At 51.7% G+C, this 23,997-nt stretch overlaps 1 protein-coding gene across 2 annotated transcripts in view; it reads right to left on the bottom strand.

Annotated features, from left to right (window-relative positions):
• Nucleotides 1-23,997, bottom strand: part of KLHL29 (kelch like family member 29) — a 297,536-nt gene that overhangs the window by 201,691 nt on the left and 71,848 nt on the right. For both annotated transcript variants that reach the window (XM_032866924.1, XM_032866925.1), the window contains exon 2: nucleotides 11,971-12,078. The gene's annotated coding sequence lies outside the window, so the exon portion shown is untranslated. The remainder of the gene's footprint in view (nucleotides 1-11,970; nucleotides 12,079-23,997) is intronic.

The following is a 23,997-nucleotide window of genomic DNA, read 5'->3' as shown; positions in this document are numbered from 1 at the left end:
TAATGCTTAGCAGAAACAAGTGGAGCTTCTTTGTTCCCAGAAGTAAAAAGGCACAAAATGAAGACAGAAACCTAGCAAGCAGCTCGGGAGACCCACAGGCCATCAGAAAGGCCCATGGGCCACATGGGCCATGTGGGCTGCGTGCACGGCCTGGCCCATGGTGGCTTTCCCCCAGTCAGATGCTCCCCGAAAAGGGAATGAAAGGGTGAGGATGTGGAACTCCCGATTCCATTTAAACACTGGTGGGGAGAAGGGTATAAGTAAGAGAACTAGTTTTTCAAACCCAGATGTGGGATCTGGAGGGAATGGCCAATCTCCTGGTATCCGCATGCAAGGCTTCCTTTTTTTCCAGCTGCCTCCCTGCTATTTCAGGACTTCATGCAGATGTCACCTATTACAAGAAGCTGTCCCAGACTCCCTGGCCAGGCAGCATCCTTGCACGGTTCACTGAGGGGGTGCTGATCTCCTCACTCGCCATCTCCCCCACCCACCTGGGTGCCCCTCAGTGCTGTGCCCGCCCGGAGAGGCTCTGACCTCACCACGGCCCCCGTGGTGGGGGGCTCCTCTCCTGCATTACAGTGAAAGCTGGTCCTTGGAGGCTTCAGCGGCGAGGGCTCCAACAGGGTGGGCTTCTGAGAATGCTTCAGGGAGGCAGGAGGTATGAAGGACCATGACTCACCCGGCTTTCAGAGGCAGCTGGGGACTAGCTATTCTCCATTTCCACTCAAAACAAAACCAGGGAAAATGGGCTTAAATTGCAGCAAGGGAGATTTAGGTCAGATAGAAGAAAAGCCTGCAGGAGCCACCAGAACTGGGACTCTCAGAGCTGATGGAATTTCCTTCCCTGGAGACTCTGGGAGCAAGCTCTAGCACCAGGTCGCTCCATCCCCAGGGCGTGGTGCAGGAGGAAACCAAGGACAGCACGGCCCCCAGCACCTCCTCACAGAGAACAGGAGGACAAATGACATGTGAACACACAAGGAACATCATCGTTTCTTGGGGGCTGCTGGAAAGATGTACTTTCCGTTACAGCCCATGGGCAAGCCATGCTCTCTGCCTCATGACAGAAGCTGGTTTCTCTCACTCCTTTGACTGCCTGGGCTGAAAACTCCCCCTCCCTCCCTAAATGATAGTTTTGTTTTCTGTCAATCTATCCACAACTGGGCGGGCATGGAAAATCCCGTCCTAGTGACCTGAGGAGCTGGCCTGGTGGCGGGAGCTTCCCCAGTCCCCTGGGAGCAGCATGGCGGGGTCTCAGACTGTAGCTGCCACGAGGCACAGGAAGTGTGAGCCCCAGGAATGGGGCCCTGAACACAGGCAGATGTGTCCCCCTCTTTTCTGGGGTAAGCAAGCAGTGGATGGTACCCCGTTAGCAGAAACCCCGGGCAATTCCAATGGGAGGCCATGGTCAGAGGCACCGCCAAACCTGGAGGCAAATCTTGTGACCCACCTGTAACACGCATGCAGAACTTTCTAGATCTGGTTTCAGGGAGGCAGCAGCGCCTGCGCCATTTCCTGTTCCTACACTTGTCGGTCCCTCTCCTGCTTTGGATTGCCTCGTCTCCTTACACGCGTCCCTGTAAGTTACCATCTGTCCTTCCTGGAACTGGGTGAGGAGAGAATGGGCTAGAAAGCCTTGTGCTTTTCTCTGGTGCGGCCCTGGCACAGCTCCCACCCCCAGCTCAGGCCCCCGAGGAGAGAGGGTCAGAGACCCCTTCCCCACCCACGGGTGCCAGTTCAGCACCCCTGTTCTGGGAATCCCAGATGGGGTCATCGCCCCCAGTTTTGCCAAGAGCTGTCCAAGGCCCTGAATGAGGCTCGGTGGGTCTGCAGCATCTGGGTGCTGATGGGGACTAGGGTAGAGAGGGGACTGGGGGGAGGTGGCGTCATGGTATCCAGGACAGTGGCTGTGCACACTGGTCTGCTCCCCTGGGTCTGTGAGACTTGGCCCCTTGATGAACGACATGCTGAGGTCATCGTTCAAAGGCAAGAGATGTCCCAGGAGTAGAATCCTTCCCCATTTCTGGAAGCAAAGGGGCCATTCAGAAAGGGGCCAGGAGATGTGTTTTTGTCGGTGTGGGGGCCTGGCCAGTAGGACAGAACAAGCACATCCCAAGAGGAAATTCTGTTCAAAGCAGATGGAGGGTTCTGGTTGTTTCAGACTATTCTAGGGTACAGCAAGGTGACCCCTTCTCCTGGCCTTCATATCGGCCAGTCTCGACCTTCCCCCCACTGACCACAGCAGGTGAGGTCAGAAGGCTAAAAGGGGCCTCTCCTTGGGCTGGTGACCACAGCTACTGAGAAATTTGCATGCCTGGGAACCACTGTGGCTTCCTCTACCACACGGCTGGGCCCTGGAGGTTTGTGCAACATTCCAGATGTGTGACAATTACTAGGCCTAGCATCCAGCAAGTCCACCCTGCTCCTGGAAGCTCCCAACTCACAGAGGCTCTGGTAGTCTGAGAAGAGCATTTAAGACCTTTCATGACTCCAGGCCTTAGGGAAGCTCATTGCATGGGTGCCGATGATGTGTCTCTACCTAGAAGAAGCTAACCTTGCCCTAAAGACCAACCCACATGGTTCGGGTTCACTTCATTCTGGAAAAAGCTCCTTCCACAGGATAGAGTTCTCTGTGGGAGTGTGACCAAAAGGCTGCCATGTCTTCCCTAAAAGGAAAGGTGCACCAGGACTATGAGAAGATAGGAAATTCCGGTACGGGAGTTTCCTATTTCCGGTACGGGAGTTTTCTATTTCCGGGAGCACGCCTGCTCCCCTTCTGAAATGCCCTTGGTCTGGCGTTCACTGCCAAGCCTAACCACACCATTAGCTAGGCAGCCGGCCCAGAGGCTGCGGTTTGAAGCCTCTATGAAACACCTCGAGGCCCCCTCCTTGCTGAGGAAGACGGGAGAGGAGAACAGAGGCTCTGGGGCTCCCAGTTCAGCTGGCCATGCAGACAAAGACCAGACACACGATGGGAGGTCGAAGCTCCTAGTAGGGAGAGTGGACATCCTGACCCTGAAGGAGAGCTCTCACATCATACCGACCTGACTCCCGGCCCAGCACTTTCTGATCTCAGCTCAGACCTTGGGTAAAATGTTAATTTCTCTGAATCTCAGCGTGTTGTTCTCAAAGGGTGACAACAACAACACCCACGCCCGCCAACGGCTCTTGAGAGGATTGTAGGAGAATGTGTAGGTCTGTCCTTCAGCACAGTCCTTGGCACAATCACTCAGTATTGTTACTCTAGGCAAGAAGTCCTGCCTGAGGCCAGAGGAGGGGTGATGCCTTTGGTCAGGGGTGAGCAGGGAGGGCTGCGGGAAGGCTGTAACTGCGGGCCGTGCTGACACCAGAGGCAGGGATGGGACCACCCCACCGCGGCAGCCCCTAGCCTTTGCCAAGCCCCCTTCTAAATGGATTATTGTTTATTGGAGGCTTATCCCATCTCTCGGGTTATGAATTATTTACCAGATAATGACTTCCTAATTGTTAATGACAGCTGCCCCAAGGACATGCTGACATACCTTTTGAAGCCACAGTGCTAATTGTGGGGAGTCCCAGAAGCCCCCATGTGGCCACAGCCAGAGTGTCACTCCTAAGGACAGAGCCTGACTGGTCCTTGGGATAGACCGTAAACCCAACATGATAAAGATAAAGAAACTGAAACCCAGAGTGGGGCAAGGACACGCTCCCAGGTCCCAGAGGCAGCCCTGGGTGGGTCAAGCCCCAGGGTCTCTGGTGGTCATTTCTCCAACGTCTGGGTGTAGGCAGCTGGGGCAGTTGTGGGCTGGGCATGAGGTTAGGTCCTCTCTTGGGAGGTCACAGGTACATGGGTAGGGAATGAAATGGGTCTGGAACAGGTGCTGAGAGATCTCCCATCCCTGTGTCCCAAGTGAGCAGGAGGGGCCCTGGATGGTCTGGAGGGCACTGTCCACAGAGAATCAGAATGTAGCTCTATGGCTGCTTGGGGTCCCTGTGGGCTGAGGGCCACCTCCCTGGGAGCAGAAATCCACTGCCAGACTAACTGCATTCAACAAGGAAGAGCTACAGGATGACTGAGGTGGCGGGGGCGGGGAGGGGGGAGGGAAGTAGGGGACTGGGGCGGGGGGAGAGGGGGATGAGCACACCCATACCTTCCTTGAAAGCGCATTGGGTCCTGAAGAGACTATGAATTCAGTTCATGACTCAGTTGGAGTCCTAGCCCCCGAGAATAATAATAGCAAAACTTTGTAGGGACTACGTTTCCGGCACTATGCTAGGGGTTAGGCTATACGAACTCTTTAATCCTTACAACCGCCATATGATGTGGGTGTTATTACAATCCCGATTTTTCAGATGAAGAAGCTGAAGCAAAGGGAGTTTCAATAATACGCCAGAAGTTGCACAGCAGGTAAGGGGCAGGGCTGGGATTAGGACCAGGCAGTCCGGGTCTGTGCTCTTGACCATTATGCCATATTGCTTACTAGACATGTTTCCCAAATGAATGGATGCAATGCTGTGAGACCCCCTTGGATAGGGGACGCACCTTCTAAATGTGGCTTGAATGTGAAATCGAGCATATTGAGACCCTGGGTTCCAGCGGGATTCGGGGAGGCCTATTTCCTCCTGGACTGTGCCTGGAACAGCAGAAGGAGAACCCTAGCCTAGGGTGTGTGGTACCCCCAGGGGACAGTGGCCTTGCAAGGACAAGGTTAGTGCACCACCCTCCCCGCCCTAAGGTGGGCCCTGTGATCTGTGGCTGGCCCTTAAACGCACAAGAGAGATAGGTTGAATAGATAGGCCCCTCACACATGCCCCTCGCTCATCCTATAAACATTCCAGAGTGTTCTTTGTGCCAGGCTCTGGGGAGGGACCCAGTGACTGAGACACAGCCCCTGCCCTCGAGGCACTGCCAGCTGTCTCCCAGGCCCAAGAGACAAGAGCCAGGTGCCAGGTACGAGGGTCCCCAGATAGAAATGGAGCAGAGAGGCTGAAGGACTCAGGAGCAAATGAGCAGAGGCACGGGCTGTGTGCGTTGGCTTTTTCTATCATCAGCTCCTTTTCAGCGCTCATTATGTGCTCAGCTCTGTGGGAGGTTGGCCACCCACCCCTCACCCTGAGAGCTCACAATGGTTGGGGAATGAGCCTCGAGCACGCCGGACAGTGAAAGGACCACACTTGACCTGAGAAGATGCGAACGGCTGTCAGGGAGAGGAGCTGCGTCAGGAAATCTGAGAAGATTCCCGTGAGTGGGTGGCTGTGAGCTCTCTGCCAGGAGATGGGCGGGGATGGGAGAGGCTTTTCCGGGATGTTCGGGCTTGCGGGACATGTGATGCACCCAGGCAGGGTCTGTTAGGAGCACAGGGTCTGTCTGCATGGGAACAGAGGCTGTGCGTGTGAGAGCATCGAGGGGGGGTGGTCACACGAGGTGAGTTAGGCTGGCTGACGTGGGGTCTGTTTTACCTTACCTGATTCACAAAGTCAGGAGCACGTCCCCCTGTGCAAGACGGCAGAGCACTTAGAGTGCATTTTGGAAAGGCTTGAACTGGTGCTAAATAAATCATCACACTGCTTATTCTGGGATGGAGAGGCAGGGTGCCTCCTCTACACGCTAATGGGAGGGCGAGGCTCTGCTGCTGGCTGGCGCGTCGTGCACGTTGGTGAGCGCCGATCTAAGAGACCCTGGATGGATCCTCTCTGGGTCCTGACTTTCATCTCCCACTTAGAGCACCTTCCTGACTACCTGGAGAAGGGTGGGGGGGTGGCGCGGGTTAATTGTTACCTCCTATGCCGTTACTAGGTTACTCTGTAAAAGTAGAAATATGCTTTTAATGATTTTTTTTGTTGTTACTTTCTTGTGAACCAGATGCTTTTATCTAAATGAGTTGCTACAAAAAAAAAAAAAAAAAAAAAAAAAACAAAAAAAAAAAAAACAAAACCCACACACACAAAAAAAAACCCCAACCCGTGAAGGTGCTAGGCTGTGTCTGCCGTGCACTGGCAAACCATTGCTCTGTGAGTGAGGCATAAGCCCCCAATGCTTTCAGCACCCAGCTTATTTACAGGGCAGGAGGGAGGTACCAGCAGCTAACATTAGCTGTGGCCTGGACGACAGGACCCGGTGAGGCAGTGGAGTGGCCTCTGGCTGCTGGTGGTGATTCTGTCTCCCCTTCAGGTGGGTGGGGGTAACGGCACAGGTCTGGATGACCTGTTGTCTTTAGGCCTCTTGGGTCATGGTGGGTGGAAGGAAGGACAGTTTTCTTTCTGGGTTATTGAGCTTGACGCGTGATAGGTGCTCAGCTAATGTTTGTGGAGGACAGACTGGTACATGAGATGATCAAGAAGCCATAGAAACACAGTAGTTAGGAGCGTTCTTGCGCAGTCCCTGGACAGATGGATGCATGGCGCTTTCCCCGAGCAGGGCTCTGGTGGTGGGGCTGTTACTAGCCTACTTGGTATTTCTGTGCAAATGAGATTTCTGTGCAAATTAAAATTCTGTGCAAATTAGCGTACCTCACTCTGAGCAGTCATAGTACACTGCTGAACTTGCAAGGTGCAGGCTGGGTCAGTCCCCACACCCCCAGGCCAGGTGCCCTCCTGTAGGGCACAAACTCGCAACTGTTCCCAGCAGCCCCGGCCACTGGGGCACATTCAAGGTAAGGAAGGAGACAGGTCGCTTGGAAAATCAAACTTGGCCACAAAAATAAACTCTGAGGTTTGCAGATAAGCTATTTCTAGCTCAGGTGCCAAACGAGGTTTTGCAGCTAGAGTGAACCGCTGTGTGCGCCCCGCCCCAGTCCTGCTAACTAACGGGAACTGCACCGAGTATCTGGTCTTCCCGAACAGCACTGCTTCCAGAAATGGGGAAGGATTCCACTCCTGGGACATCTCTTGCCTTTGAACGATGACCTCAGCATGTCATTCATCAAAGGGGCCAAGTCTTGCAGACTGAGGGGAACAGATCAGGGTGCACAGCCAGTCCCGCCCTGCCAGTCCCCTCTCTGCCCTGGTCCCCATCAGCACCCAGATGCTGCAGACCCACCGAGCCTCATTCAGGGCCTTGGACAGCTCTTGGCAAAACTGGGGGCGATGACCCCATCTGGGATTCCCAGAACAGGGGTGCTGAACTGGCACCCGTGGGTGGGGAAGGGGTCTCTGACCCTCTCTCCTCGGGGGCCTAAGCTGGGGGTGGGAGCTGTGCCAGGGCCGCACCAGAGAAAAGCACGAGGCTTTCTAGCCCATTCTCTCCTCACCCAGTTCCAGGAAGGACAGATGGTAACTTACAGGGACGCGTGTAAGGAGACGAGGCAATCCAAAGCAGGAGAGGGACCGACAAGTGTAGGAACAGGAAGTGACGCAGGCGCTGCTGCCTCCCTGAAACCAGATCTAGAAAGTTCTGTATGTGTTACAGGTGGGTCACAGATTTGCCTCCAGACTTGGTGGTGCCTCTGACCGTGGCCTCCCATTGGAATCGCCCGGGGGAGCCTCCCAAAAATACCTATGCCTGGGTCCCATCGTGAGAGATTTTGATTTAACAGATCTGGGGCATCTAGCTGGATAACAGAGTGTTTTAAAATGTCCCCAGGAGGGGTGCCTGGGTGGCTCAGTGGGTTAAGCATTTGCCTTCGGCTCAGGTCATGGTCTCAGTGTCCTGGGATCGAGCCCCGCATCAGGCTCTGCTCAGCGGGGAGCCTGGTTCCCCCCACCCCCTCTGCCTGCCTCTCTGCCCACTTGTGATCTCTCTCTGTCGAATAAGTAAATAAAATCTATAAAAATAAATAAATAAAATGTCCCCAGGTGATTTGAATATGCAACCAGAGTTGAGAGCCACTATTGTCACTCGGAAGAGGCAAACAAGAAGCTGATGTTAAAAGACGATTTGATATGAGGTCCTATGACAAGGCTGGGGAGAAGAATTTATGCTGACATCAGAGGCTCTTCTCCCAAGGGGCCCAGCAAAGGGAGCACAAGGACAGGATACACATTAACCACCACAAAATCCTGAATGTGGGCACATCGGTACGATCGATAGGAAAAGAAGATACTCCAACAGCCCGTAGGGTTCATGTGAAAGCGTTCCGGAGTTGGGGCGAGGTGCCCGGGGTTGACCGTGGGATGGCAAAGTACCCAGGCTTTTGGGTGGCATGATCCAAGGGGTAGGTTTTAGAATATCTGAAAAGAGTAAATAAATGACCTATCATCCACGAACATCGTTCTGCTGATCTCTGTAATGTCCATGTCAATTCAAGGCTTGGAGTCCAGGAATTGGGGAACACCTGTGAGTTGAGAGCATTGTTAAGTGTAAAGTGCACTGATGCCCATCCTCACAAAGAGCAGTTAAATTAGAAGGTCTGGGGGCAAAACCAGGCATCTGTAGGTTTTCAAGACTCTCCAGGTGACTTTAGTGTTCACTGAGAGCTGGCATTGCCAGCCCAGGAAGACGTGCCTGTCTTCTCCCAGGGACTAGGAAGGTCAGGGGTTGCCCTCAGTGAAAGCAGACGAGATGGGAGACTCAGCAGCTCTACGAGGCGCGCCCAGAGTTAGTGCAGAGTTGAGACGAGAGCCCAGTGGCTGCCTCCCAGTCCAGGGTCCTGTCCATCCACTGCCTATGAGGCCACTCTGTCCTGTGGTCCTATGATCTTGGAACCAAGACTACCTGACCTCATGATGTGGAGACAAGAGGACGGTCCCTGTCTTTAAGGAACTCATGGTCCAGGAAGGAAGGTGAGAAGTGCAGCCCAGGAAGGCGCGAGTGACAAGATCCCCAAAGGCTGCAGAGCACGAGGCAGCTTTGTGTTGGCCAGGCCGGGTCTGGGACTCAAATCAGAAAGATCGTGACCAGTTCCTTGGCTCTAGAGAGGCAGTCGGGACCTTAGGACAGAACGAAGCCCCAGGGACAGGTGAAGCAGTGGAAGTAAAGGGACCGCAGAGAGAAAGGAAAGCAGAGGAAAATCTTCTAGCACCAGTGCCCTCACTTACAGGCAGGAGGAGGAAGAGAGGCCACAAAGATGGAGTGACACGGCCCCCCAAGCCAAGAGAGAGAGAGGATCTTGGTCTCCTTGAAGGTAGCAGGTAGGTCACTGGCTGACCGTTAGGTGGACAGGGCAGGCGGAGGTCTTGGCGATGATGGGAAAGGTGGGGCTCTGTGGAAGGTTCTGTGGGGAGGGGGTTGGAGTGGTTCCATGGCCTCCTCAGAGGGCTGAGTGCCCAGAGCCCAGTGGGTGGGGGCTGCTGAGGTTCCCAGGGTGGGGCTGTGAGAGGAAGCAAGGACGAAGGACAAGTCGGTGATGGAGTGGATGTGTTGGGGAAGGCAGCGCTGAGATGTCTGCCTACGGGTCTGTCTTTGGGTGGGAGCCATGGAAGCCAAAGGTGATGGATGAGAGAGAAGGAGGAGGAGGGAATGAAGCCGGGCTGTTGAGAGGGAGGGAGTGCAGGGGGTGGGGCGCAGGAGTGTGGTTGGCAAGGGCACCTTCGGAATGGCTTCACCAGTGAAGCCGCCAGAGAGTGCGGAAGTCCAGGGCACGGCACACGGCGTCCTCTAATGGAAGGGTTCCAAGTCCCATCAGCTCTGGAGGCATCTGCAATGTCCTCTCAGGATGTAGGGCACGCAGGGGGATAAGGGGCCTGGGTGGGCAGTGCTGGGGCGGGGATGGAGGTGGGGGAGGCCGCAGAGGGGTGCTCATCAGCACTGATGGGGACCCGTGGTTGCCCTTCACCACCTCCAAAGTCTAGGTGTCTGTTAATATCATTCTTGGCTCAGCCTTGGGTTCTGCACAAAGCAGGTCCTCAGCTCTACCTCCCCTAAGTGCCTACCCAGCCAGGCTCCCACACTGCAGTGCAGGGATCAGGTTTCACTCCTACTAGCCGGTCCTGGCACTGCACTCTGGGCCCCTGACAAGCACAGCGCAGCCCTCCCAGCTTTGCAGCAGGGCGGGGCCCCCTTTGCAGCAGGGTTCACACAGCCGGGTGATGCGGCCCAGTTTCCATAGGAAAGTGATAGTTCTTTCCACTTGTCACCAGGGGACAGACCAGGTTGTGGAGACTCCTATCTTCTTGGGAATCAGTGAAGTCCTGCATGTGAGGGAAAAGGGAAAAGCATGACCGGGCAGCAGGCCACGTGCTCCGGTGTTCCCAGGAACCGTTGTGGCTGTGTGTGCGTGGATGTGTTTACCGAGGGCCCTGGCAGGTGTTGTGCGGAGGTGGTGGCGGGGGAACTGGGGATGAATCAGATGTGATTCCCATCCTCCAGGAACTGGCCAGGTGGTAGGGAAGACTGACGTGAGTTCGCCGTGGGGACACCAATCCAGGGCTGGATCCATGACGTATCCTACCCACGTCCCTCCCTATCCTGTAATACATGCTTCTTGAAGCCTGGGATAAACAAGAGCCATGTGCCATCCTGCGTCAGTGGGAAGGAACAGAAGATTCCAAGATAAAGGCTGTCACACCCCTTCCCCTGGGTCTCAAGACGCCCTTCACCCCTGCCACACTCACAGCTTCTAAGACTTGAAAGCTTCTCCTTGGAAAGCTGACTTTTGGGAATAGCATGCTTTGGTGTCAGACACTCCTCTCTAGGTCTGCCCCCTCTAGGAGCTGGGAATGCCATCATCATCAGATCCAAGATGCCACTATCACCAGATCTGTCTGGCTTTCCAACTCCCCTCCTCTCACGTGACAGTCACAGAAGCAAAGCAAATTACCTAGGCCCTGGGACAACAAACCAGGACGGCGGCTCAGTTGCTTGGAGGTGCCGTTAGATGCTCGCCAACAGCCCAAAAGCTCCCAAAGCCAGAAACCCAACTGCCCCCGCTGGCTGTCCCCATTAGGCTGCTCGCTGGCAGCAGGCTGGGTGCCCAGTGGACGTTTCTCCCATTTTGGCAGCTGGTCCAGGCCCAGCCTGGAGCTCCTCCCACTTCTTGCTGACAATTATGGCTACCCGCAATTCGGAATCCTAGAGCTGCAGAATCCCGGAGCATCCTTCTCCAGGCCTCCCTGCTTCTGTGGGCACAGTCCTGGCCTGATGGGTGGGTATTCAAGCATTCTCACCGATTCTTTTCATTGGATTTCTGCCCGCACAGTAGGCCACCTTCCCCACAACTCTCCTGGCTACCTGGTCTTTATAATCCAGGTTTGGAAATCCTCAATCAAACTTTGAGGCCAGACTTCTATAAATTTAATCCAAGGAAATAATCAAATCACTATGCTAAGATATATATATGCAAAAATGTTTATTGTGTTATTATTTGTAGGAGTGAAATTTAAAAATATGCTAAATGCCCACCATTAGGGCACTGGGTAAGTAAATTGTGGAGATTATTATATCCAGATGATATGCAGAGTTCAAAAATGCTATAGATTTGTGTTTACTGACATAAGAAGTGTACATGTGACATATCATAGAGTCAAAAGAATGCGTCGCTGAGCCATACATAAAGCATGATCCCACGTATGTGTGAGTGTGTGCACGTGTGCACGTGTGTGCATCTGCACGTACACTTTACATATGTGCATACAAAGAAAGTCAGGAAAGGGACACCAACACAGTTGTTTCTCAGGATTATGATTGTAAGCAATTGCTGTAATTTTAGGTGCTATTTTTAAAGTATTTTTACAATGAACAAATAGCCTTTTACTGGTATCGAATACTACTACTTTAATAACAAGAAAAGTTAAATTGCCAAGGAAGTATTATAGTTTTGAGGAGCTTAAAGGTCCCCTAGCTGCTGGCCACCCCTCCTGGGGATTGGATCCCTCCTCCTGGGGAGCGGGAAGAGCTCCCCCCATGCTCCTAGATTGTTTCCAGGGGGATTGGGGTCCACTGTCTTTGCTGGGTTCTAATCCCATATCTATATAAAAATCTCCATGACCAGAAGGCAGAGAGGACCCGCTGTTTACCTCCTCACTGCCCCTGGAAAATCAGTGTTAGAGAAGAGAGTTGTCAGTGCCCAGGTTGGACGCCTTCCTTCTGTGCAGGCAAGCTGAGCAGAGACTTACCTTTTGGTGTCCGTCTCTGGCAAGCTCAGGATTCGTCCCCAGGATGCAAAAACCTCGATGGCAACCAACACTTAGCACAGTGTGAGTATCACCGGGAGGCCAGACAGTCTAGAACGAGAAGGAAAAGGGTGGGGCTGGGGTGGGAAAAGGTATCATCGTCTGCAGAAAAATCTCTTTGGAATTCCAGTATCTTAGACAGTCCCCACCCATGCAGGCACTTGTCCCTGTGTTGAATTTCTGAGTGTGGACCCTTTCACATGGAGTGTGTCCAAACACTGCCACGGGCACTCCCAGGCAAGGGAAGGGTGAAGTGGGCAGCAGAGAACCCCAAGGGGCAGACCCTAGAGGTCCCTTCTCCGTCCCCCAAACACACAAAGCCCTAATTCCCACAGCACAGCCACTAGCATGGGTAAGGGAGAATAATGGCATTGCCTTCCATCTGATTCAAGCCAAGAGACTCCAAAGACAGGGAGAAACACGAAATTTAGGCCTTTAATCTAATGCTGAAAAGAGAAGAGGACACAAACTCTAGAATTACAAAAGCAAATCACTACTTCTTTTAGATAATGGGCAAGAAGACCTTGAGGAAGCAAAGGACGGGTTCCCTGGAGAGAATAAGTTTTTAAAAAAAAATATAGATTTAATACCTAGTAGAAAGAGCCTATATGTTATGGTGAGGCAAGGCTATTCCCAGTTCCCTCTTTCAAATCTAATATATGTGAAAGCTGTCTTCACGACAAGGAATGGCAACCTCCACTGCAAAAACACGGCTGTCGTTACCCAGGAATCGATATATTTTTCTAAACTGAATATATCATTATCAATTGATTTTCCTGTTTCCTCTTAGCACTCCAGAGTCCTGGATAGCAGGGGAAAGCTTTAATGTGATATGAGGGATTTGGACAGGTAAATAAGTTATTGTAAACTAATTCCACCTTGCAATGAGCTTCTCTCCAACAACGCAACGGGTCTCTCTCAGAGCCTCTCTCCACCTGAGCTTTCCCAGCTGCCACTGACGGAGACACACACGAGCCATATCAAATAGCCATTTTCAAGCTGAAGGTGGCAAAAATATTATTTTTTCCAAGGAGAGAGCGTTCCCTTTATGATTAAGAAATAACCTCTGTGGGGAAGCGAAGGTAGCCAAGGTCACCATTTAATTCTGACACAGAGCCAAAGTCATGAGTACATTTCCTCGACCAAGCCGATGTGAAGCGTGTGGATATATTGATTGCTTTGGCCACAAAGTATCGACAGTACTGGTGATAATAAACGATCGATGTATTTCTGGGAAAGATCCTTGGCAGATATGTGTTGGTGAAGAGAGAGGTCTGGGAGACAGCAGTCAGATGGTTTTTAGATCCTTGAGAATTTTATTCATTCATTCATTCCATAAGTATTTGTTGAGTGTCTGCTGTGTGTCAGGCAATGTTCTAGGCACTGCGGATACAGAAGTGAACAAAAGAGAAAGAGAAAAAAAAAATTCCTGCCCTAAGGGAGCTCATCTTCTAGTGGAGGAAAACATAGAATAAACAATAAGCTTGAGAAATAAGTACAAATTATACAGTATATTAAAAGGTAGGCAGTGGTATGCATTAGAGAAGACAGAGCAGAAGATGAATGTCAGGGGATTGAGCTCATGTGAAGGGGATGAGGGACTGGGCCATGTGGGAATCTGGGGTTGAGCATTTGGCAGTGAGAAGAGCCGTTGCAAATGTTCTGGGAGGGTGGGGGTGGAGGGAGCATACCTGTCATGTTCCTGGGCCAGCAAGGAGCCCACTGTGGCTGGACAGGGAGAGTCCAGAAGGACATTCAGCTGGAGAGATGAATATCTAGATCATGTAGGGCCTTGCAGGCCACTGTAAAGGCTACGAACTGAGAGCCCAAGATGCTGGCGACCCAGCTCTAGAAGGAGCTCTCATTCTCTGGAGACAGACCTCCCAGGTCTGTCAGCTTAATCTGCTTGCCGTCCCTTCCACCCAGATTGCTCAGCACTCCAGGCTGTGCGAGATGAATAGGGCAAAGGCCAGGCTGGGGCTTGGAGGGGCAGTGGAAGGAGATGAACCACCAGGGCTGCCCAGCTTGCTCTGATGACAGTGGCCTTGTTTTTCCTCCTCTGTGGTCCCCAGAGGCCACTTCTAGAGGAGGTAACTGAACCAAAGTCCTGAACGAAAATACACTATACATAAGGCTGAGTTCTTTTGGACTTTTCCCTAATGTGCTTATGGAGAGATCCTGACATGAGCTGACACGTTAGACATGACAGGTTGTGCTGGATGTCTCGCCCAGGTCTGTTTTCCATGCTGTGTGTCCCCTGATCTGCACGGAGGGCATCACTGAAGCTCAGAGACCCTGGAGACTCCTGGTTAGGTGCAGGCAGTATAGACACCAGGAGACTGGGGAATGGCGTGGGTTGGGTCTTTATTCCCCTACTTGCCTCCCTCCTTGCAGTGACTTCACAGGCTGGCCATGACCCCACTGAAGGTCATGGATGAGGCTGGGGTGCGGTGGGCCCCACGGAGCATCCTCTCTGTGCCTTAGCTTCTAGCTGGAAACTGCCCCACCCTGTCGTGCACTGGGGATGGCCATAGCGTGGTCTCTGTACCCCGAGCTCCCATCTATGAGCAGCCCTGTCTGACTCTCTTCCAACTGCACATTTCAACGTGCCAATTTCCTATTAAGACCCCAGACGGTATGTTCTTGGGGGCATCAGAGAGCAGGGCTGTGGAATCAGGGATCAGGCGGAATCCCAACCTGCCCCTTAGTTTTGTGACACGGGCTAAGGTATTTAATATCTGGGAACCTTCCTTCTCACTCTTGGAACTAGAGAAACAGATGCAAAATTAGTGGCAGAGGGATCACTGTCCCAGCATTTCCACCACCGACTGCACCACCCTAGGCAAGGAGCACCTCCTGGCTGACATCTTTGTCCCCTGCCCCACCCCCCCAACCAGAAACTGCTCCCTCAAGGGGTTTCTAGCTGCTCTCAGCTCCTGTCTGGCATTAGTTGATGTCCTGGTGATTTCACTTATCTCCTCTTGCACGTCTATCTACCCAACCTCTGCTCCTTGCAGTCAAACCCAGGACACCCAGAGAACAGACATTATCTTAATATTTGAATCTCTGACCACAGCGCCCATCAAGAATGGACCCAGGAGGGACGCCTGGGTGGCTCAGTTCGTTAAGTGTCTGCCTTTGGCTCAGCTCATGATCCCAGGTCCTGGGATCAGTCCCGCATCGGGATCCTTGCTCAGTGGGGAGTCTGCTTCTCTGTCTCTCCCCTGGCTGGTGTTTTCTCTCTCTCTCTTTCTCTCTCACTTGCTCATTCTCTCTGTCTTTCTCTCAAATAAATAAATAAAATCTTAAAAAAACCCAAAAGAACAAATCCAGGAAACAACAGGGAGACAGGTATGGTTTTCCATCTCCAGGGGAGGCCTTGACTTTGACATCTGTGGTCAAACTGACCCCTTCTCTTCCACTCACTTCATCATCAAAGGGCAGCTTCCAGGGCCAAGGAAAATGCAATTAAAAAGCCAAGGGATGGTGTCTCAGAGGGTTAATCCTCTGCCTTCAGCTCAGGTTGTGATCTCGGGGTCCTGGGATCAAGCCCCACATCAGGCTTTCTGCTAGGCGGGGAGCATGCTTTCCCCTCTCTCTCTGCCAGCCTGCTTGTGATCTCTCTCTCTCTGTCAAATAATAAATAAAATCTTTAAAAATAAATAAACAAAAAGCCAAGGGATGAGGGATGTTTTACTTTCATTTAAAAAATACAGTGGGTGGTTAGTCAGCCTATGAAAGGGGTCTTACACCGTCCCCCCATCTTGTCAGGGCACTTAAGAGATGCTAATTGGGTCTGGCAGGGCATAAAAAGGGCCAATATGAAATTCCCTCCAATGGGGTCTTTGGGTTAAATAACTGCAAACGATGGGAGATCTTTAAAAATTAAACCTAAAGAAATGTTTGAGGCCATTCTCACTCTAAGTCTATAAATAAAGATGGCTCCTGCCAGGAACCAAATTGATAGCCAAGAGAATTACAAATAAGGGCCCCAGGAATTTTTTTTTTAACTTTCCTATAAAAGATACCACTTATTTGTGGAGCATAACAAATAGCATGGAGGACAAGGGGAGTTAGAGAGGAGAAGGGAGTTGAGGGAAATTGGAAGAGGAGGTGAACCATGAGAGACTATGGACTCTGAAAAACAATCTGAGGGTTTTGAAGGGGCAGGGGGTGGGAGGTTGGGGGAACCAGGTGGTGGGTATTGGAGAGGGCATGGATTGCATGGAGCCCTGGGTGTGGTACAAAAACAATGAATACTATTACGCTGAAAATAAATTAAAAAAATTAAAAAAAATACCAATTTTTGGAGAGAAACTGCCCTTAAGAGAGGATAAACCAATTAGCGAGTCTCCCATCTGATGCAGGATCAGAGTCTAGCCCTGCCCGGGTCTTGACCAGACTACCCAATTACTGCCCCGCACCCAGGCAGCTCGCCAGCCCTCAGCCAACCAGGAAGCAATGATTCTCTCTTCCTCGGAAGGAAAAAACAAAGCCACTAGAGGCTGCAAACTGTGGAAGAAAACCAACTCCCACCTTCCCGTCGGCCCAGGCTCAGGACCCTGTGGCTCCCCTGGCACTGGGGGCTCACAGACCTGCTCTGAATGTATCCAGCAAGGGTGAACTCTCATTCACATTCTCTTAAGAAGAGGGAAAAAACAACCCATCTATTAATAACATCCACCAGGGGTTCACCAAAGCCTGCAGGCATCCTGCCAACCCCAAAATAAACACTCTCAAAAGGTTTATCCATCAGGTTGGCGACAGTTCATGGGCTGAGGGGTCTGGAAGGCCCCGCTCTTCAAAAAGAGAACAGACGCATGGAGATGGAGTGCTTTGCGAGAACCCGCCCAACACAGTGCGGAGGTTTCCTCTTTCCATTAAGGAGCCAGGACCTGTCACTGATGAGATCCATTACTTATTTCCAAAGCTAGGGAGGCACTGGCTGGCCAGCCTTCGTGCAGGCTTGTGTTCTTCAAAGAGAGGATCTGCAGAGGCCATGACTCCTGACTGAGATGGAATAATGAAATTTTCATAATGTTTGAAGTTTACAAAGCCTCGCTCATGCCCATTTCCTGATTTAATTTTGCTCAGAAGTTTATGAGTGGATCACTGTTATTATTCCTATTCTATAGATGGAAAAATAAGAATGGTGCAAAGTTACCCGGCAAATACAGAAGGGAGGGAAATGGAATTGGAACTCTAGGTTTGCACCTTCCATCCCTTGCTTTGTTCCAATTTCATCTGCAGCCTTGTCTCTAGGGCCCTGATGGATGGTAAGATTGGAGCTGTCCTGTGTTCACTCTGTACTCCCCACCCCCGGGCTGGATAAAAATACAGGTGTCTGAGGATATCCTCATCCCGGTCTGGTCTTGGTGAGCCCAAACCAACACTACGTCCCGACTGGATGCTGCCCCCCAGCCCCTCGCCCTCTTCTCTGCAGCCCCGGCGGTGGTCAGCTTCCCAAGTGGCCCCCTCCCACAACCAAGAAGTCACAGATTGGCCCCCACGCCTACCACGAAATCTCTCTCAACACTAAGGCGGCACACCGGGTTCTCCGTTACTATTAACTCAGGGTTTCTCCAACTTTTTTTTATTCTCACTGTCCCTACCAAGAGAAAAATTCCATTCCATTCCATCTAAATTCTTTCTAACAAGTGTCATTCAACACTGAAAGGGTAAGATTTTGTCGAGGAGGGTGGAAATGTGGAGGGCATAAGGCATTGTAGTATCTGCGAGTTTTTGTGCCTCCTTCCCCCCTTCACTCCTGGACTCGATTTACAACCCTCACCCCTCACCCTGGCCCCTGGCATGCATTCACTGACTTTCTCCAGACCTGCTGCTTCTGGACCCTTTCCTCAGGGCCCAGCACTGACACTTCCTCAGCCTTTATAAACCCAGTTCCTCCTTCTCTCTCTTGCTCCCTGTCCCCAGCACTGTCCTTAATGGCGTCCTGTTCTCTATCATCTCCCTCCTACGGCCGGGCCCAGGCCTCCCCACCTCTCATGGGCTCACAGCAACAGCCCCCGAGTGGCCCTGCTGTCACCACAGGGATTGTGCTCAACCTAAGAATAGTCACGGCATTTCTGCCCCAAATCCCTCCATGGCAGGAGCCCCGGGGAGCCCAGGCGCTGTCCAGCCTCCCCCGCCCAGGCTACCCGCCCCACGGACATCCCCAGCTCTCCTTCTGTGACCACACACCTGTCTTCCTCCCTGGACCTCCTCTCGTGTGCCTTTACTCCGTCTCCTACTGAAAATTTCTCTTCAGAGTATAGACACTCCGAAGAAAAACTGCTGGTGAGTATCAAGTGCATGCATGTCACCCAAAGACGTTTCTTGCTGGCCCATCTCCAGGTCCTTCTTGGTTGGTCTGGGCAATGAGAATGAGCAGAGAAGGAAAATGGGGTGTCCACACACAGACTTATTAGATCCTAAATTGTGTCTTGATAGGGTTCTGCCAGACACAAGGACTGAAAAAGTTCAGGAAAAAAAAATTTTTTTTCGAATCAACCCCCTCCCCAACATACCCGCCCCTCAGTGTCTTGTTACACAGCAGACCTCTCAGCAACTGCATTATGGGACTGGTCTTACTCGGCCCCACCACTCAGCGCCAGCCCGCATAGCCCCCTCCACCCCAGTTAGGACACATGTGCTCATCACTGGAAACGGAGCCGGCATGACTCTTGCATTTTCTGGACACCACAAACTGAGGAGGGAGGTGGCAATGCCAGGGGACCCCCCCCCCCAAGCCTGACTTGCTGCATTTAAGATGTCGGTGGAGTGTGTAGCACCTGGCACGTAGTAGATGCTCAGTAAGGCTCTGTTGAAGGAAGGAAAACGCCTACCAGACTCAACTCATTTTCTACAATTTTGCTTCACACATCTGGAAGTTCACACCATGGTTTCATGACTGGAATACAAACCAGCTAGAAAAAAAAAAAAAGCAGACATTGCTTCCAGATTTCACTCTTATGAACAGGCCTGCATCTTCCCTTTAAATTGCAATAATTCCTTCCCAGATGTTACTTCTCCTTCAGACCCATAAATTGAAGCTTTTCATGATGACGCCTCCCATTTGCCTGGTGCCGTGGGCTCTCTGGAGTGCTCGCGCATCTTCTCCCCTTCATTAGACCACCACGCGGACCCCAGGAGAGGCGGGACAGGCACTGACATCTCTAATTCACTGACAAGGGAGGCCAGCTGCCAATACCTCCAAGTGGACTGCGATGTGAATGGGTTCCCCTCTCCTGCCTGCTGCTGTGAGATCAGAAGTACCCTCTTTTCCAGCAACCCCCAGGTCTTCGTGTGTGGTGGAGCATCCACAGAGGCTCACCCCCTCCATGTTGGCCTCAGTGATGCTGCCCGCTTCAAACTCTGACTCAGAGGTGAGCAAGTCTCTTCCCTTGGTTCTCCCTGACATGCCTGTGAGGCTGTGCCATTTCAATAAGGCCTGTCTAGAATCTTGGAGTAAAACAGAACGGTGGTCCAGTTGGCGGGTGGCAGCTGTGGACAGAGGAAGTTGGACGTGGCCAGATATGTTGGCTTCCCAGCTATCTCCAGGATGGTCTATGGCCCCGGGCAGGTTTGTCCCAGCTCTGCGGGGTGGCCCCCATGTTAGCATCAATCACAGAGCAAGTCACACTCAGGCAAGAGCCCACCTCAAGTCTGGACCCCACAGGCAGAGCCCGAGAGAGCGGAGCTTCCCCTTTTCTTTCCACCTTCCCTGATCTCTGTTCTTGGGAGGCCTGTCTCCCTCCTGGTGACTGGCCCTAAGGCTGTTGGTTTTAGTTCTTCAGGTGAGGGAGAGACTTTGACCTGCACCCTAAGACCTCAAGTAGCCAACCACAACAGAAAACACCTGAGTCCTCTATATGGCCCACAGCTGTGCATGTCAGGGGGCAGGGGACAGTTTTGGGGACAGGAGATGCAGCCATCACACCTGTTCACTGGACCTGGTGGCTGCTAGTGCCCAGGGGTCCCACCGGATCCTGTCCCCTGGACACCTCCTGCCCACAGCTTTAGAGAGAAATGATGGGCAAAAGTGAGTCCACGGCATAAAACATGTTGGGCTTTCAGACTCAGTGTGTTTCTGGTCTGCTCGGGGAGACACAGAGAGATCTGACATGCCCTTCACCCACCTCGGAATCCCCACGGCCTGCGTGGCCCGGCCAGAGCCGCCTTTCGGACTTACATCCTCGTCCCCGTCGTGGAGGTTCAGGGGCTGGCCTGGCCAGTGTGTGTGGTTGAGAGCGTGTAGGAAGGGCACTCAGCCCAGCCCGTGGCACCAGTGATGGGCGGCTACAACCGTTACAGAGCCACGCCTGCTAACTGAAGCTCACAAGGGGTGCTCCTAAGATCCACATGGTGCCACGGGGAGGGCTGGGACTCGCACGAGGTGGTGCTTTCTCTCTCGGCTCCTCCCTACAGAAGCGAGCATGTGGGGACAAATGCACGTTCCCTGGGAGGTGGTGGAAGCAGTGGGCTGACCCTGGGCAGGACACCAGGGTCCAGCTGACACTGGTCGGCTGCCACTCCCGCCCCCCCGCGCCCCCAGCTATGCTCCCGAATGTCCTCTGAGAGGGCAGCTTCAGCCTCACCCCCCACCTCCACCCAGCAACTGGTATACCAGACTCCAGGCCTGAGAGAAGACACTACTAAGGCTCCCGTTCCCTCGCGCCACCTGGGTTCCGAACCCAAGCCGACAGGGCCAGCATCTGAAAACCATCGCTTCCTCGCCCAGTGAAAAGCTGTTTTATTTGAGTAGATTTGAGGCTGTTTCTATACTCTCAGAGAAAAAAAAAAAATTGTGAAAGAAAAGCCTTTGGAGATTACAGTACTTTTTACCCAGATATGATGAGTTATCCATTTAAAAATAAATCACAGACAGGCATGTTTCTCCGTACCCAGGCAGAAAGCAGTCATTACCAGGAATTTCTCTAAGTTCTCTGCTTTTCTTGGCCAATATAGAAACAGCCTAGGAACTGAAAATAGAATTAGGAGCTAATTCTGTTTTCCTGATCTCTACCAACGTGTATAGGCAAGTGGCTTGATCGTATCATGGCTTCACGTTCCATCCGAAAATAATAATAATTAATAATAATAATAATAATAAACATGGAGGCATGGCTCACCAGCATCGCTGTATTGCTGCGATGTAAACCAGCGACCGAGGAGCCAGGCCAGAGCCCAGAGCAGTGGATACAAGTGCCCAGAGTCTCTGAGCTGCGGCCTGGCAAGGCTGGACGTCCAGGTACAGGCAAGAAACCAAAGGCAGGCACCGGCGAGTGACAAGCTCAAGGTCACACAGCTAATCAGCAGGAGAGGGAGGACAGCGGTGCTGGCTTCCAAACTTCTCTGCTGACCTCTTTCTCTCCCTAGTCTCTCTGCGGTTGAACTGGACCTGAAGATTCCAGGAAAGTCCCCTAGAAAGGTTAAACAACTTATCAAACTCAGTCTTCCTTCCTGTGGAATGTCCCTGTTTTCCTCTCTCCTCTCCAGCTAGCAGTAAATCAAATATTCCTTGCTGCATTACTTTTCAAGCTCTATGTTTCTAAATCCAAAGACATCTATAAATAATACATACTCATTTATATGTACATTTAAAAGATTAAAAAAAAGCCATAACAAAGATACCTGTAGATTCTTTTGCATACTAATGGCCTATTTAAGACACAGTGGGAGCAAACGGCCAGGAGCACAGGTAACCACAGACATGAACTTCCCTCCGGTGCAGCACTGCATCGGGGCTGCACCCCAGAGCAGGGAGCCTCCATTCGAAGCACTCCATTCACTGCTTCTCTCCCACGGTCACATTTAGCCATCTGCTTCTTCTTTTATATGTGGGACTGTGTATTTTTTCCCCTCTTCAGTTTTATATGAAACATTTAGCAATGAAGTAGCAAATAAAAATACTACATATCATCTAGAATTCATATAAAATTGTAGTTGGCTTGAACGCATCTAAAGGTTGATAAAAAGAAACACATAGATGCTTCTTAAAGGCTTATTTATATTTTATTACACATTACACACATCACACTCCATTGAGAAAATTTAGAAGTTGATGTGGTTCGCTCTGTCACAAGTTGGCATGGTGAAGATTACCGCGTCTAGAGAACATTCTTCCTTTGGAACACAATGCACTTGCTTGCCGTTACCCCAGCAGACAAAAATGGAGCAAATAATCCAGCAGCATGCACTTAGTCTTTGGAAGGGAGGGTTTCTGTACTTCCCCCACCCACCGAGTGTGCACTCTTGGCCTCGGCTAGCGATCCCATCCCCCACCCAGCTGATCCTCACGCCAAAGTGAGCATGTGGCTGGGGCACCATTGCCTCTCACACAGACGCTCAGGTCAGCTAGAAGCTGGCAAAGTTGGCGCCCACCCCGTCACACACCCACACGAGTAAATACAGGATGTCACAAGGCTGCAGACACTAAGGGCTAAGTTAACAAGACTCCTGGGACTGAAGGCGGTCAGAGGAGGGAGGGCTCCCAGCTGCAGGATGGCTCTATATCAGGGTGAACTCTGGGTCCTGGAGGATGAGAGAACCTGCAGGGTCAGCATAGAGACCAGAAGGTTGATGGGTGCCTTGGGGATATCAACGCCCCTCCCCTTCCACCCCGCCCTCTCACAGAGAGAAGCAGGAGATGGAAAGTGTCAGCAGTGACCTCCAGGCTGGGGAAGGGGCAGGGCACGGACAGCCTCTGGTACTGCGGGCGGGGTGGGGGGGCTCTTTTCTGCACCTCAATACTGCCGGCGCCAGCAGCCTCAGCACCTCTCTGTTGCTTGGTCTCTGGGAACACCCCCACTTCTGCATAACAGGGAGATACACACTGCTTGCCACAGTAGGAGACCTTGAGTTTGCTCATCCCCACAGCACATGCCATGTCCAATGTGTTTGTAGCGGGATCATCTGCTATCTGTCGGCCGTGCAGCAACCATGTATGAAAAATAACACTGAGGAGCAAATTAAGTGATCTGTCTGAGAGCAGCCCTTTTGGATGAGGAAGGGCTGCTGTTGACAAATCTATGAAAATTATACATAAATTATCTAAAAGCACACAGACACATGTTCAGAATGAGGACCTTGATTATGGACATTTTAAATACAACTTGGATGAAATTATCTTGTCTCCTTTGAATGGAGGAATAATAACTGAGAGAAGGGGTGGGAGAAATCAATTATAACCATCACCTTCCCGACCAAAAAAAAAAAAAAAAATTAAGAATTTTCACTTTTCAGGAAGAGGATGCTTTAACACATCGGGAGTTGCCCTACAAAATGTCTTCTAGAACAGAGGGATCCAGAGAAGCCCCAGGGTGCCCTTACAATGGGAAGAAGAATGTAGGGAGGCCAGGGGTGCCTCTCCCTTTGCAGTAGGACCCAGACAAGGATTTAAGGCAACTGATTTATTTGGGGAGTGATTTCAGAAAGCTAAGGGAGTAGGAAGTCACACAGGTAAGTGAAGAAAGCCAACACAGATTGCCCTAAAGAAGCAGGTCACCGCTGTGGGCACTGAGGCCAATCTTACTGGGGACCTCTGGGGCACAGAGAGGGCCATGTCTCAGAGGCATGCCTTACATCCTGGGGTGGGAGGCAGCTGGAGCATGTCCCATCAACTCCCCTGTCTCCTAGGCTTAGAGCTGCTGCCAGAGAGGGAACCCACCTGGCATTTTTAGGCCTGCCCTAAGGGGTCAGCAGAGGCTCTGGGGACACAGGATTGGGGAGGATCCTGGGACAGTACATTTCCAGCATGTGCAAAAACACTAGGTTGGAAAATCATAACCTCCGATTACTTGGATGGATTCAATCTGCCACTTTCAAAAGTCTAACAAAAACAGACTACCCCCTTCCCGTGTAATCACTGAATAATATTATAATCATTTTGCGTGAAAATTGCATTATTTCCCCGATGGAAGCATGGGCTTTCTACCTCTCAGGGCTTCACCTGCCACATTACTTTTCGAA

Source organism: Lontra canadensis, unplaced genomic scaffold (assembly GCF_010015895.1).
Source record: "Lontra canadensis isolate GAN:19392208 unplaced genomic scaffold, GSC_riverotter_1.0 scaffold32, whole genome shotgun sequence".
In the NCBI taxonomy this organism is placed as follows: Eukaryota; Metazoa; Chordata; class Mammalia; order Carnivora; family Mustelidae; genus Lontra; species Lontra canadensis.
Note: the sequence above shows the minus strand (reverse complement) of the source record. Positions and strands in the feature narration are given on the sequence as shown.